The sequence below is a fragment of the Aotus nancymaae genome, unplaced genomic scaffold (assembly GCF_030222135.1).
Source record: "Aotus nancymaae isolate 86718 unplaced genomic scaffold, 86718_ANA_hifiasm-v0.15.2.pri h1tg000089l, whole genome shotgun sequence".
NCBI classification, from domain to species: domain Eukaryota; kingdom Metazoa; phylum Chordata; class Mammalia; order Primates; family Aotidae; genus Aotus; species Aotus nancymaae.
The window spans coordinates 10,153,625-10,166,700 of record NW_026988504.1 but is presented as its reverse complement, the minus strand read 5'-3'; the positions used below and the strand labels follow the sequence as shown (position 1 = coordinate 10,166,700).

Genomic DNA, 13,076 nt, shown 5'->3' with positions numbered 1-13,076 from the left:
AAATAATCCGCCTTCCTCAGTCCCCCAGTGCTACACTATGAACGGCAGATAACACAGTGGGTGGTCCTGCTTGGTGCTACTGTGGTCATCTCAATAATGAACCACCAAGTAGCTATTATTTGCATTTTACAGCTGGGAAAGCTAAGACTCCCATGATCTTACATACAGTTACCTAGCTGGTAAAGCATTCCAGGAGCCAAGTCTTGGCCTTTCTGCTCTAAAGCTCGTGATTGTCCTATCCCAGCGGGCGACCATCTGCTTGGGTCCTGAAGCATCCTCACTTGATGGTGGTGACGGGCGTGCAGGCGCCTCACAGGCATTCACCTCTCACATCTCCTAGCGCGCCCACGGTGGTGGGTCCTATGCACGGATGAGGCTTCCTGCCCAAGTCTCCAGTGCATCTGGAGTGAGAACCACGCCAACATGGTGCTGCAGAAATTAACATTTAATGTGGCAAGCTTAAAAAAAGCAAGACGCGTTTCCTGAACTTCTCTGTAACTGTCTCTGAAAAACAGTGTGATCCACGGGAAAGAAACAGAGAGCTCACCAGAGCGAGATGCAACGTGGGGATGGAGTGTGAGTCCAGCTGTACCCACCACTTGCGTGGCCTGGGGCTTTTTTGCTTGTTGTTTGTTTTTTGAGACAGGGTCTCACTCTGTTACCCAGGCTGGAGTGCAGCGGCATGATCTCAGCTTACTGCAGCCTCCACATCCCAGGCTCAAGTGATTCTCCTGCCTCAGCCTCTGGAGTAGCTGTGACTGCAATCACGCACCACCACAACCCGCTAATTTTTGTATTTTTTGTAGAGACGAGGTTTCTCCATATTGCCCAGGTTGGTCTTGAACTCCCAAGTTCAAGCGATCCGCCAGCTTGGGCCTCCCAAAGTGCTGAAATTACAGGTGTGAGCCACCACACCTGGCCTTAGGCTGGATCAATAAACTTTCTAGGTCTCAGTTTCTAAAATGTAAAACAGGGACGTAAATATCTAAATCATGTATGTGGTGCCCTTTATACAGCCTCTGGAACTTTGAAAGGCCCCCGTAAGTGGCAGCCTTTAGTGTTACTAGTGTATTTTATTACGGTCACTGATGCGTGTCTTTGTGTGGCGTTCTGCTTCCTCATTAACTAAGCCTGGCTCGGCTGCCTACTGAGAAGGCCCCTCCAGTTTCCGGAAGCAAAGCAACGTGAAATAGAAGCTGTTGCATCAGGGTTTCTCCTGGAAAAGTTCGTATCTAATAGTAGAATTTTCTGCTCAGTCTTTACCCCAGGAAAATGAAAAATCAGTATGTTCTTTTTCACGGCTATAGGACACTTCTTGCAAGTCAGGGCTCTGGTCTCCCAGTGCTGCCCCTCCAAAGCCACCCCTTGGAGCACAGGGAGATGGCACTAGGGCAAGCTGAGCGTCCAGGCTCACATCACCAATGCCAACAGCAGCTGCCTCCCCGGACACCTGCAGCTGTCCTCCGACTTTCCAGCATTCCAGTAGATCCTCCATATTCCACACAAAATCAAAACCCAAGAGCAACGGACTCCCAGTTGGAAAGCAGGGCTCAATAAACAACTTTCTTTTTTTTCCTATCTGTCCATTGACTTGGAGGAAAATCCACTTAGATTAAAAAAAAAACTATACTATAAGAATGTAGATTGCTAAAACAAAACAAAAAAAGCAGGGTTCACGGACACCCCCAAGTGGCATGGTAGGTGGGACAGATTATTCCTCTGTCTCAAAGGCTCTGCTGGCAAATGGAATGAATGGGAAGGAGCTTAACAGAAAGAATTGGCTTCAAAGAGTTCAAAGATTTCCCTACGACCCGGCAATTCTACTCCAAGGTATGTACCCAGGAGAACACAGGTCCATACAGACATAAACGCAAACAGCAGCATTACTCACAACACTGGAAAAAGTGAAAACAACGCAAATGTCTATCAAGTGATGAAAGGGTAAACAAAACACGGTACACCCATAGAAGAGACTACTATCTGGCCATAAGAAGGAAGGCTTACGGATACGTGCTACATCAGTGGAAGTTGGAAACATCACGCTAAGTGAAAGAAACCAGACACAAAAGCATACATATTACATGATACCATTTAAATGAAAGTCAGTCCCGGTTAGGAAAACGGTGGAGATAAAGTAGATTAGCGCCGGAGCTGCAGCGAGGGAGGAATGGGAGTGACTGCCAATGACCGTGCAGTTTCTTTTTTTTTTTTTTCTCAGGGGCACTGCTAAAAGAGTGTGGGGTTTCTTTACAGGGTGATGAGAGTGTCCAGGAATAGTGGTAGGTTGGGGATGGTGGCTTACACCTGTAATCCCAGCACTTTGGGAGGTTGAAGCAGGAGGTTATCTTGAGGCCAGGAGTTCGAGGCCACCCTGGCCAACATAGCAAGACCCTGTCTCTATCTGAAGAAAAAATTTAAATTAAAAAGATAGTGATGGCGGTTGCACAACCTTTCAGGTATACTAAAACTACTAAATTGTGAAATTCATTTTTCTTTTCTTTTCTTTTTTTTTTTTTTTCTTTTTTTTTGAGACAAGGACTTGCTCTGTCACCTTGGCTGGAGTGCAGTGGCACAATCATGGTTCACTGCAGCCTTGACCTCCAGGGTTCAAGCAATCCTCCCACCCCAGCTTCCCAAGTAGCTGGGACCACAAGAGTGCATCACCACATCTGGCTACTTTTTCAATTTTTTGTAGAGATGAGATCTTGCCATGTTGCCCAGGTTGGTCTCGAACTTCTGGGCTCAAGTGATCTACCTGCCTCAGTCTCCCAAAGTGCTGGGGTTGCAGGCATGAGCCACTGTGCCTGGCCTTGAATTGTGAACTTTAAAAGGGTGAATTTCATGGTATGTGAATTATACCTCATTTTTTAAAAAAAGGTAACAGGGACCCTTTCCTCAGTATGGAAGTGTAATTGACAAACCTAATTACCAGGGAGCTTGCGGATGAGAAAATGCCGCACAATAAAGTTGCCTGAGAGAGAGAGAGAGAGAGAAATCATGTGTGAGATGAAGCAGTAGGTTCAGTAATCATTTAAATACGCGACTGACCTTGAAAAAAAGAAGGTAAACTATAATCACACACCACAAATATCTGTCACTGTGAACTGGCTCATCACAAAGAACTGAGGGATAATGTGGAGTTAAGACAGCAGTGGTGGTAGGCAGGGGGAAGGGGCCCATGAGATCTAGACGCAGCACTCCCCCGTTTCCTGCCATCCCCACTACACACGCACAAGCTAAGTGAATATTATATTGTCTTTTACTACTGTCCCAAAACTCTCACTTGATAAAGGACCAGGGGAATATGTTGCTGAATGGGCTCATTAAGTCTAAGGAAATCTTCAGAGGCTCAAACACAGACATCGAGGGATGGGAAATGAGGACGACACAGCTGACAGCCCATGGGAGTCCCAGAGTGAGACTAAGACTCCATAAGAGCCAGGCTTAGACTTAAAAAAGAATGCTGGCTGCTAAAGACATTTCAGAACTCAAGGTAGGAATCTCTGGCTTGCATTCAGAAGATACCGTTGGTCTCTGTGGTTGGTCAAATGATGGCTCCAAATATTTCCAGATCCTCATTCCTGGTACCTGTGAATGTTACCTTTCACGACAAAGGAGAATTTTCAGATGTGATTATCCTAGATGATCTGGGTGGGCTGTAATGGAACCATAAGAGTCTTTATAAGGAGGCAGAGGGAGATTTGGCACAGAAGAGAAAGCAATGATCATGGAGGTACTGATTGAAGTATGTGGCCACAAGCCAAGGAATGCTGGCATCCTGCAGAAGCTGGAAGAGGCCAGAAATGGATCATCTCCTAGGGCCCCCAGCAAGAACACGGCCCTGCCAGCCCCTTGACTTTATCCCAGTGAAACTGATGTCAGACTTCTGGCCTCCAGAACTGCAGGAGAATAAATCTGGATTGTTTTAAGCCATTAAGTTTGTGATAATTGATTACACCAGCCAAAGAAAACCAAGGCAGTCCTTCATCCTGCTTCTAACCTCTCTAAATATGAAAACAACCCCTTAAGATTATCTCAGGCATAAAGGAATAACATCTCTCTACTTCTGTACATGTGTTGAGGGCTGGGGTGTTGGGGTGGTTAGGTGATGGTAACTCCTTGTTGAACTGAGCCCAACGCATCTGGAGTGAGAACCATGCCAACGTGGTGCTGCAGACATTAACGTTTAATGTGGCAAGCTTAAAAAAAAGCAAGACTTTCACCCTTCCAAAAAAGCATTTTTATGTGATCGCAAGTCATAAATATTTACTACAGGAGAGTTTAGTTATAAATCTCACAAAAACAAGAAGAAAATAAAATGCATCTGTAATCCCCTCACCCAGGAATAACCAACCAATGTGAACATTCTGATGTCTAAATTTGGGTCTTTGGTCCCTGAAACAAAAAATCACTTTGGATTAAAATCTCAAGCATGTCTTTGAAAGCCATTATTAGGCGCTGGCAATGAGGACAGACCACATGACCAAAACCAACTATCGTACTGTTCTAGAGACACCAACGGTGGTCCCCAGACTCTAAGTCACAGCGACAACCAGCAAAAAAACTTGGCTCTTGACACCATTAAGAGGAAGATAAAAAGCATGAAATTTGTCTACCCTCTTCTTCTGTGGACCTTTATAAATAATTGCAAACACAAAAGGGAGCAAGAGTCTACCAATGTATCATCAGGACCTACGTAAGTCAACGCCCTCCCTTGGCCCGCCTGGCCAATGTAGAAAGAAAATTAGCCCCTCCTCTCTTAGAATGGAGGCCAGGTACCCAATGCACCTTCTTCTAGATGCTCAAGTATACAATACGTATTTAATACATCAAAGCTTCAGTATGTGTTATAACATTGGACCCCCAAAAAAGAATGCAGTATAGAGGTTCTCGCAAGCGGCTCCATCTATCGGGGCAAATAAACATGTTTAAATACAGGTAACTGAATCCCTCAAGAGATGAATGAATAAAGAAAATATGGTGCATACACACACTGAAGTATTATTATTCAGCCACATAAATGGCTGAGATCCTGTCATTTGCAACAACACGGATGGAACTGGAGGTTATTATGTTAAGTGAACTCAGCCAGGCATGGAAAGACAAACTTCTTATGTTCTCACTTATCTGTGGGAGCTAAAAATTAAAACAATTAAACTCATGGAGACAGAGAGTGGAAGGATGGTTACCAGAGGCTGGGAAGAGCAGTCAGGGAGCAGGGGGAAAGCAGAGATAATTAATGGGTACCAAAAAAATAGTTAGATGAATCAGACCTAGGAGTTGACAGCAGAACAGGGTAACTACAGTGAATAATTTAATAATTGTACATTTTAAAATAAGAGTATAACTGGATTGTTGGTAACACAAAGGATAAATGTTTGAGTTGATGGGTTATTCATTACATACCTGTATCAAAATATTTCATGCAGGCCAGGCAAGGTGGCTCACACCTGTAATCCTAGCACTTTGGGACGCCAAGGTGGGAGAATCTATTGAGCCCAGGAGTTCGAGACTAGCCTAGGCAACATGGCAAAACCCTGTCTCTACAAAAAATACAAAAAAAAAAAATTAGCTGGGTGTGGTGGCATGTGCCTGTAGTCCCAGCTACACAGGAGGCTGAGGTGGGAGGATCAACTGATCCCAGGAGGCTGAGGTTGCAGTGAGCCATGATCATGCCCCTACACTCCAGTCTGAGTGATAGAGTGAGATCCTGTCTCAAAAAACTATGTGTTATGAATCTGTGTGTGTGTGTGTGCATATATATTTCATGTACCCCATAAATATATACAACTGTTATATTACTGACAAAAATTATAAATAAATAAATAAATAAAACACAGACAGGTAATTGTAAGTCAGAGTGATAACTATTGTAACAGAAGACAATGGAGACAGCAAGGCATCACATACAAAGGAAAGATTAACTTTGGTACATGAATGAAATTAATAATGTACTATTTGTATGATTCTTCACAGAATAATCCAATGCTAAGGCTAGAAGGAGCCATAACGATAATTTACGACAACCCCCTAAATTTTCAAACGAAGTCGTGTTTGAATGAGATGATCCCTAGAATCCCTTTAAGCTTCCAATTTAACTTTCTCCCATACAAAGCAACGGTATAGTTCACTGTTGAGACCATAAGCTACTAGTGATAAGAGATTAGCAGGAACTCAATTGCTAGTTGATTTTTAATTCCATTCAAAAACAGAAGGGCCAGGAATCTTTGGAAGGCTCAGAGCCTTTCAGCCTGTATGATACTGTATGGAAAGCAAGTCAAGAAACAGTATGCTCAAAAGGCTACAGTCTAGCGTTGCTATTCTAGAAAACATGTTTCCTCGGGGTGTCCTTCTCCAGCGGACGCGAATGCCCTAGACCACCCCCACAGATGCACCCAGGCAGAGGCCAGGGAAGTAGCTTAGGCAGAGGCCAGGGAAGTAGCTTAGAGGGAGGCGGTGGTGTCTACACTCTGTTTCTGGAGGCGTCTGCCTTTAAATGCTCCTTTTACTGCACCTGCCTGTGTCTGCTGGCCTCCATCAGTCGTTACCATTTCTTCCTAAGATGTTTAAACCGCTTAAGTGCACTTTTCTTTTTCCTCTAAAGGGGAGGGGTTCTTTCCTGTTCTAGGGTTGTGGATAGACTCCATAAAGTCTAAACCCCTAGAACTATCTGCAAAATGTTGTGTGCTGCTGTGGTCTGAAGGTTTATGTCTCCCCAAAATTCCTATTCTGAAACCTAATCCCCCATGTGATGGTATTAGGAGGTGGGGACTCGGGGAAGCAATTAGGTCATGAGATGGAGCCCTCCTGAATGGGATTAACAACCTTATGAAAAGCAACTCCTGAGAGTGCCCTCTTTCCACCACGTGAGGACACAACGAGAAGACAGTCATCTGCAACCCAGAGAAGGGCCCTCACCAGAACCTGACCATGACCACGCTGGCAGCCCGATCTCAGACTTCCAGCTTCCGGAACTGTAAGAAATAAATTTCTGTTGTTTCTAAGCTACCCATTCGATGGCATTTTGTTATGGTAGCCTGAACAGACTAAGACTCGTGTACAACATTCTCTTGTGAGAGGGTGCATAGCTCTTAGCAGAATCACAGGACAACTGTGAACCACAGAAGCTTAAGAACTATTTGATTTTGCACATGCGCATTAAATATTAACCCAAGAGCCCCAGATGTGTGCATATGCCTACAGGTGTGTCCTCACACTCCAGACACCTCCAGGAGACAGGCTACTATTAAGCCTTCCATTTTCCTTTCACATTAAAAAAATTTTTTTTAACAAAATGTCATCCTCAAGACATACAAAACTGAAATAGCAAGGACAAAAAACTTCAAAAAAAAATCGATTCTCCATTTAGTCACTGTGAAAAGTCTGTCTTAAAAACCCAGAGTCTCAGGGAATGTCAAAGCTCTAGTTAAATTTTTAATACACTATAAAGGATAATGTTAAAGAAGAGACCTTTTCAAAGGTAAGCTGGCTCCAAACAGGCTCTTGAAACAGTTCTCATCAAAGGACATGAAGGCTTGACGGTAACGGGGAAGGAGTTAACTTCTCTGCAGACAGGAGTAGGAGCTGGAGGCTCGAGGACTGAGCCACACTGAGGTCTTTGGAGACACATCTATTTGTAGTCAGACCCTTGGTGGCTTCATCCAGTGTCAGGAGTTTAAGTAACATTCATGTGCCAAGGGGTCGGGCGCAGTGGCTCACACCTGTAATCCCAGGACTTTGGGAGGCCAAGGCAGGTGGATCACTTGAGACCAGGAGTTCAAGACCAGCCTGGCCAACATGGCAAAACCCTGCCTCAACTAAAAATACAAAGAGTAGCCAGGAGTTGTGGCATGCGGCTGTAGTCCCAGCCACTTAAGAGGCTGAGGCAGGAGAATTTCTTGAACCCAGGAGGCGGAGGTTGCAGTGAGCCAAGATTGTACTATTGCACTCCAGCCCGGCAACAGAGCAGACTCTGTCTCAAAAAAATAAAAAATAAAAAATAAAAAATAAAAAAAAATATATATCTATTCATGTGCCAATGATTCACAAATCTATAACTCTAGCTAGACTTTGCAACCCAACTCCAAACTCATGTATCCAGCTGTCCAGTCAGTATCTCCATTTGAATGTCTAATGGCAATCAAACCTCACAATCAAAAAACAAATACCTAATAGTCCCCCTACAGCTGCTCCAGCTGCAGCCTTCCTCGTCTCAGTTGATGGCAACTCCGTCCTTGCAGCTGGGCAGCCGTGGAACCTCCGGGTCCCTCCTGGCTCCTTGCTTTCTCTTACACCCCACATGCGATCCACCAGCAAATCCCATCGGCTCCACCTTCGATCAGGACCCAGGATGGGATTCCTTCTCACCCCCTCTGGCACCACCTCCTTGATCTGTACCACTATTGTCTTTAATCTGGATTCTGCAGTGGCCTCCACACAGGCCTCCCTGCTTCCATCCTTACCCCTCCTAAGTCCCCTCTCAATTCAGCACCTAAAGAGAAACAAACTTTCAAAGCTCAAGTCAAGTCATACACACCCTGTTCAAAACCCCGCAATGGCTCATGATACACAGACCAAAAACAAACATTCTTACGCCTGCAAGTTCCACCTAAAGGCAGGGCTCACCTTGTACTTCCCTGCCTGCTGTAGCCACAATGGACCCTTGGCTACTTCTTGTGGGTGCCAGACATGCTCCTGCTCAGGGCCTTTGCACTATCTGTTCCCTCTGCCTAAAACACTGACTTTCCCAGAGAGCTGCATGGCTGACTCAAATGCAAGGACATCTGGAGGAGACCCTCCCTACCTACTCTATTTAAAACTGCAGTTCCTTCCTCGAACACTCTACCATCTCCTCTGCCCTGATGAACTTTTTCTTGTTTAAATCACTTACCACCTACCCCTACCTCACACAGCATATAATAAATTAACTCGAAACAGATCACACCTACATAAGGGCCGAAATTCTCAGAGAAAAACTTAGGACCAAATCTTTACGATCCTGGATTAGCAAATTATTTCTTAGATATTACACCAACTATGTAAGTGACAAAAGAATAAACACATAAACTGGACTTCAACAAAATTAAGTACTTTGTGCTTTATAGGTCACCATTAAGAAAGTGAAAAGAAAATCCAGAGAACGGGAAAAAATACTTCTAAATTATATACTTGATAAGAAACTTGTATCCAGAATACAAAAAGGTTTCTTACAACTCAAAAATAAAAAGACAACCTGATTAAAAATGGGCAAATAATTTGAGTAGACACTTCCCTAAAGAAGATATACACCTGGTAAGTAAGTACCTTAAAGCTGCTCAGCATTACTGGTCATTAGGGAAATGCAAATCAAAACCACAATACATACTGCACATCCACCAACATGGGCACAGTCAAAAAAACAGATCATGACAAAAAAAATCACTAACCACCTTCTAACACAATATAAAATTCATTTATTACTGTGACGTTCATCGACTATCTCGCCCTGCTGTAATATTGGTTACAGAAGGCCAGACATCTTGGTTTGCTTTAGTGTGATATAACCCAAGTACCTGGAATACGATACTCAAATATAGTAAATAAAAGGCAAGGCTGGGAAAGATACGTCCCTTCAAACCTCTCCATCCAGGCAAGCCAGCTGTTCTCCAGTTTACTGAAGCCAGTGACTATTACTACCATCCTTTAGGTGAAATCTAACTTAGCTGAGATTCCTAGAAAGCATTCAATCCTCATTTCAATCCTCATTTCAGTTTACATATACATATATATTTATTTGTATTTATTTTTATATATGTGTATGTGTATATTTTTGATATAAATATATATATATAATATACATACACATACACATATATATACATATATATACATACGTGTGTATATATTTTATATATATATAATATATATACACACACATATATATACATATAATATATAGAGATATATATATAGATATATATTTTTTGAGATAGAATCTCGCTCTGTCACCCAGGCTGGAGTGCAGTGGCATGATCTTGGCTCACTGCAACCTCTGTCTCCTGGGTTCAAGTGATTCTCCTGCCTTGGCCTCCCAGGTAGCTGGGATTACAGGCGTTCGCCACACCCAGCTAATTTCTGTATTTTTAGTAGAGACCGGGTTTTGCCATGTTAGCCAGGCTGATCTCAAACTCCTGACTTCAAGTGATCTACCAGTTCTGGTCTCCCAAAGTGCTGGGATTACAGGCATGAGCCACCTTGCCCAGCCTCAATCCTTATTTCAAAAGACACTTTTGCATCACCATAAAAGTGACAAACGCTGGACTTACACTTGGAAACTCCAAAGACACAGAGAGGGTCTCCTGTCAGGGAAGAAGTAAGATTTTAATTTATGCTCATTTAGGAGCATCAAATACTGCTGTCATTCACACGTCTGCCTACTGTTTCTGGCTTTATTCCAAGCTGTCACTGGCATCAACAAACATCAAGAAAGTAAAGTCTGAAGCTCCCTGGTCTTCTATCAGAATAAGCTAGGAAATGATTCCAGCTGAGCATAATGAATCACCCAAGTACAGTGGTAGGTGTGGTATAGAAAAGAGCCCATTAGCAGAAGGTTGGGCGCTCAGTCCTTGCTATCAAGTCTGGACCTTAGACTATATCTTTGTTCTTCAGAGAAATAAAGAGTCACCATAATACACCTCAGTGCAGTTACCTTATTTAACACTAAACCCACGGGATGGATCTTTACTCTTGCTCAATTGGTTAAAATGGCAGAAAGACAGCTACTATTATGACTGAAAAACAAGTAACCTCTCTTAACTATTAGCACTTAACAGGCTAAAAGTGACTGTCCCCGCTCTTAAGCAGTCCTCCACAGAGGACCAAGGGGTCTTCCAATGAGCTCTTTAAGATACCAGATGGGCATGAACAAGGCCTTCCACCAAGGTGAACCCACTTTGGCCATCTTTGTGCACTGAGGTCCGCATAAGGCCCCATCTTCATCTCAAGACTACTGAATACCAAGATCTAGAAAACCAACAGGGTCAGAAGCAGTGGCTCACGCCTGTAATCCCAGCACTTTGAGAGGCTGAGGTGGGCAGATCACTTGAGGCCAGGAGTTCAAGACCAGCCTGGTCAACATGGTGAAACCCTGTCTCTATGAAAAATACAAAAACTAGCTGGGCACGATGGCACACATCTGTAATCTCAGCTACTCATGAGGCTGAGGCAGGAGAATCGCTTGAACCAGGGAAGTGGAGATTGTAGTGAGCTGAGATCATACCACTACACTCCAGTCTGGGAGATGGAGTGAGACTCTGTCTCATTAAAAAAAAAAAAAAAACTGGAAAACCAACTAAAAAATACTTTATTCATAACTCAAAGGAAAGGGTCAAGAAGGAAATGAGGGAGACACACATACTGATGAAAATCTTGGGAAAACCAGCCTACATATGGTCACATGATAGAAATTCATAAGATTGGGATAGAAATAACAGAGGAATATGCTTCTTATCTGGATAAATACCTGAGCTTAAAAGTAATTAAACACATAGTGCTTTAAGCAGATTTACTGTATACTAGAATTTATAATATATATTAGATTTTCACTCTTTAAAGATGACAAAAAAGTCTTCATTGTGCCAGCAAAACAACATCTAGTTATACAGAGGAGGAGATGCAGTTTGCTACGCTTTTTGCTTCTACAATACTAAAGCCAGAAGTCAATGGATCAACATCTGCAGAAGCTTTGAAGAGAAAAATGTCATGACTAGAAAGCTTTGCCCAGCCAAATTCTTGCTCCTGTGATAGAATGACATATTGGCACCATGAACTCCACAAAGATTCAGAAAATGTATCACCCAAGGATGCTCCCTGGGGAAGATTATTGCTCAAACTCGAGTTCCCAGAGAACAAAAGATGGATCAGCATGTTTACGACCTCGAGATCCAGGAAGTCATGGAGAAAAGGCAGCAGGAGTATTATCGATGCCAACAACGGCTCCCGTTTTTCAGGTGTTCATAAACCCCAAGCACTGTCCTGAAAGCTGTGTGTATATTTAGCATCTCATTTAATTCTCAAAATAAGCCACTTACGGCATTATCTCCATTTCTTAGATGAGAAAACCAAGGTTCAGGGAGTTCGAGCAATTTGTCAAGATAACCTCGCTAGGAAGTGAGAGACTTGGAATTTCAAAACGCATCCCAAATTCCTCAGGTTCCTTCAATTTATTTATTATTTTCTAAGCTTAATCATGTTTTCTAGATGCTCTAAAAGAAACATATTATTTTTGAAATAAGGCATTCACGTGTCCTTGATTTTTCCAATTAAAATACATCTAAAGACATAAAACAGGCAGCGCATGGGGGCTCACAGCTGTCGTCCCAGCATTTTGGGAGGCTGAGGTGGGTGGATGACCTAAGGTCGGGAGTTTGAGATCAGCCTGGCCAACATGGTGAAACTCAATCCCTACTAAAAATACAAAACATCAGCCAGATGTGACAGCACATGCCTGTAATCCCAGCTTCTCAGGAGGCTGAGGCAGGAGAATCGCTTGGACCCGGGAGGCGGAGGTTGCAGTGAGCCAAGATCACTCCACTGCCCTCCAGCTTGGGCAACAGAGTGAGACTCTGTCTAAACAAACAAACAAAAAAAGACATAAAACAAATTACTCTAAAATGCTAAACAGGAAAGGATTGGTAAAAACATTTCAGAAAGATGCCCACATAAAGAAGGCAGGTAAGGGAATTATCAGCGCCAAAGTATACTCAACTCGATATAGTTGACCCTTGAATAATGCAGAGGTTAGGAATGCTGATTCCCTGTGCAGCAGAAAATATAGGGTTTTTGTCTTCCCCAAAATACAACTACTAATAACCTGCTGCTGACCAGAAGTCTTACTAATATCATTGTCAATTAACACATATTTTGCATATGTATTATACACTGTATTGCAATATAGTAATCTCAAGAAAAAATGTTATTAAGGAAATTGTAAGAAAGAGAACATATATTTACTATTGATTAAGTGGAAGTGGATCATCATAAAGGCCTTCATCCTCATCATCTTCACAGTGAGTCAGCTGAGGAGGGGGAGAAAGAGG

At 43.0% G+C, this 13,076-nt stretch overlaps 1 protein-coding gene across 2 annotated transcripts in view; it reads right to left on the bottom strand.

Annotated features, from left to right (window-relative positions):
- SLC39A11 (solute carrier family 39 member 11) overlaps positions 1-13,076 on the bottom strand; it is a 444,045-nt gene that overhangs the window by 187,598 nt on the left and 243,371 nt on the right. The gene's annotated exons all lie outside the window — the stretch shown is intronic.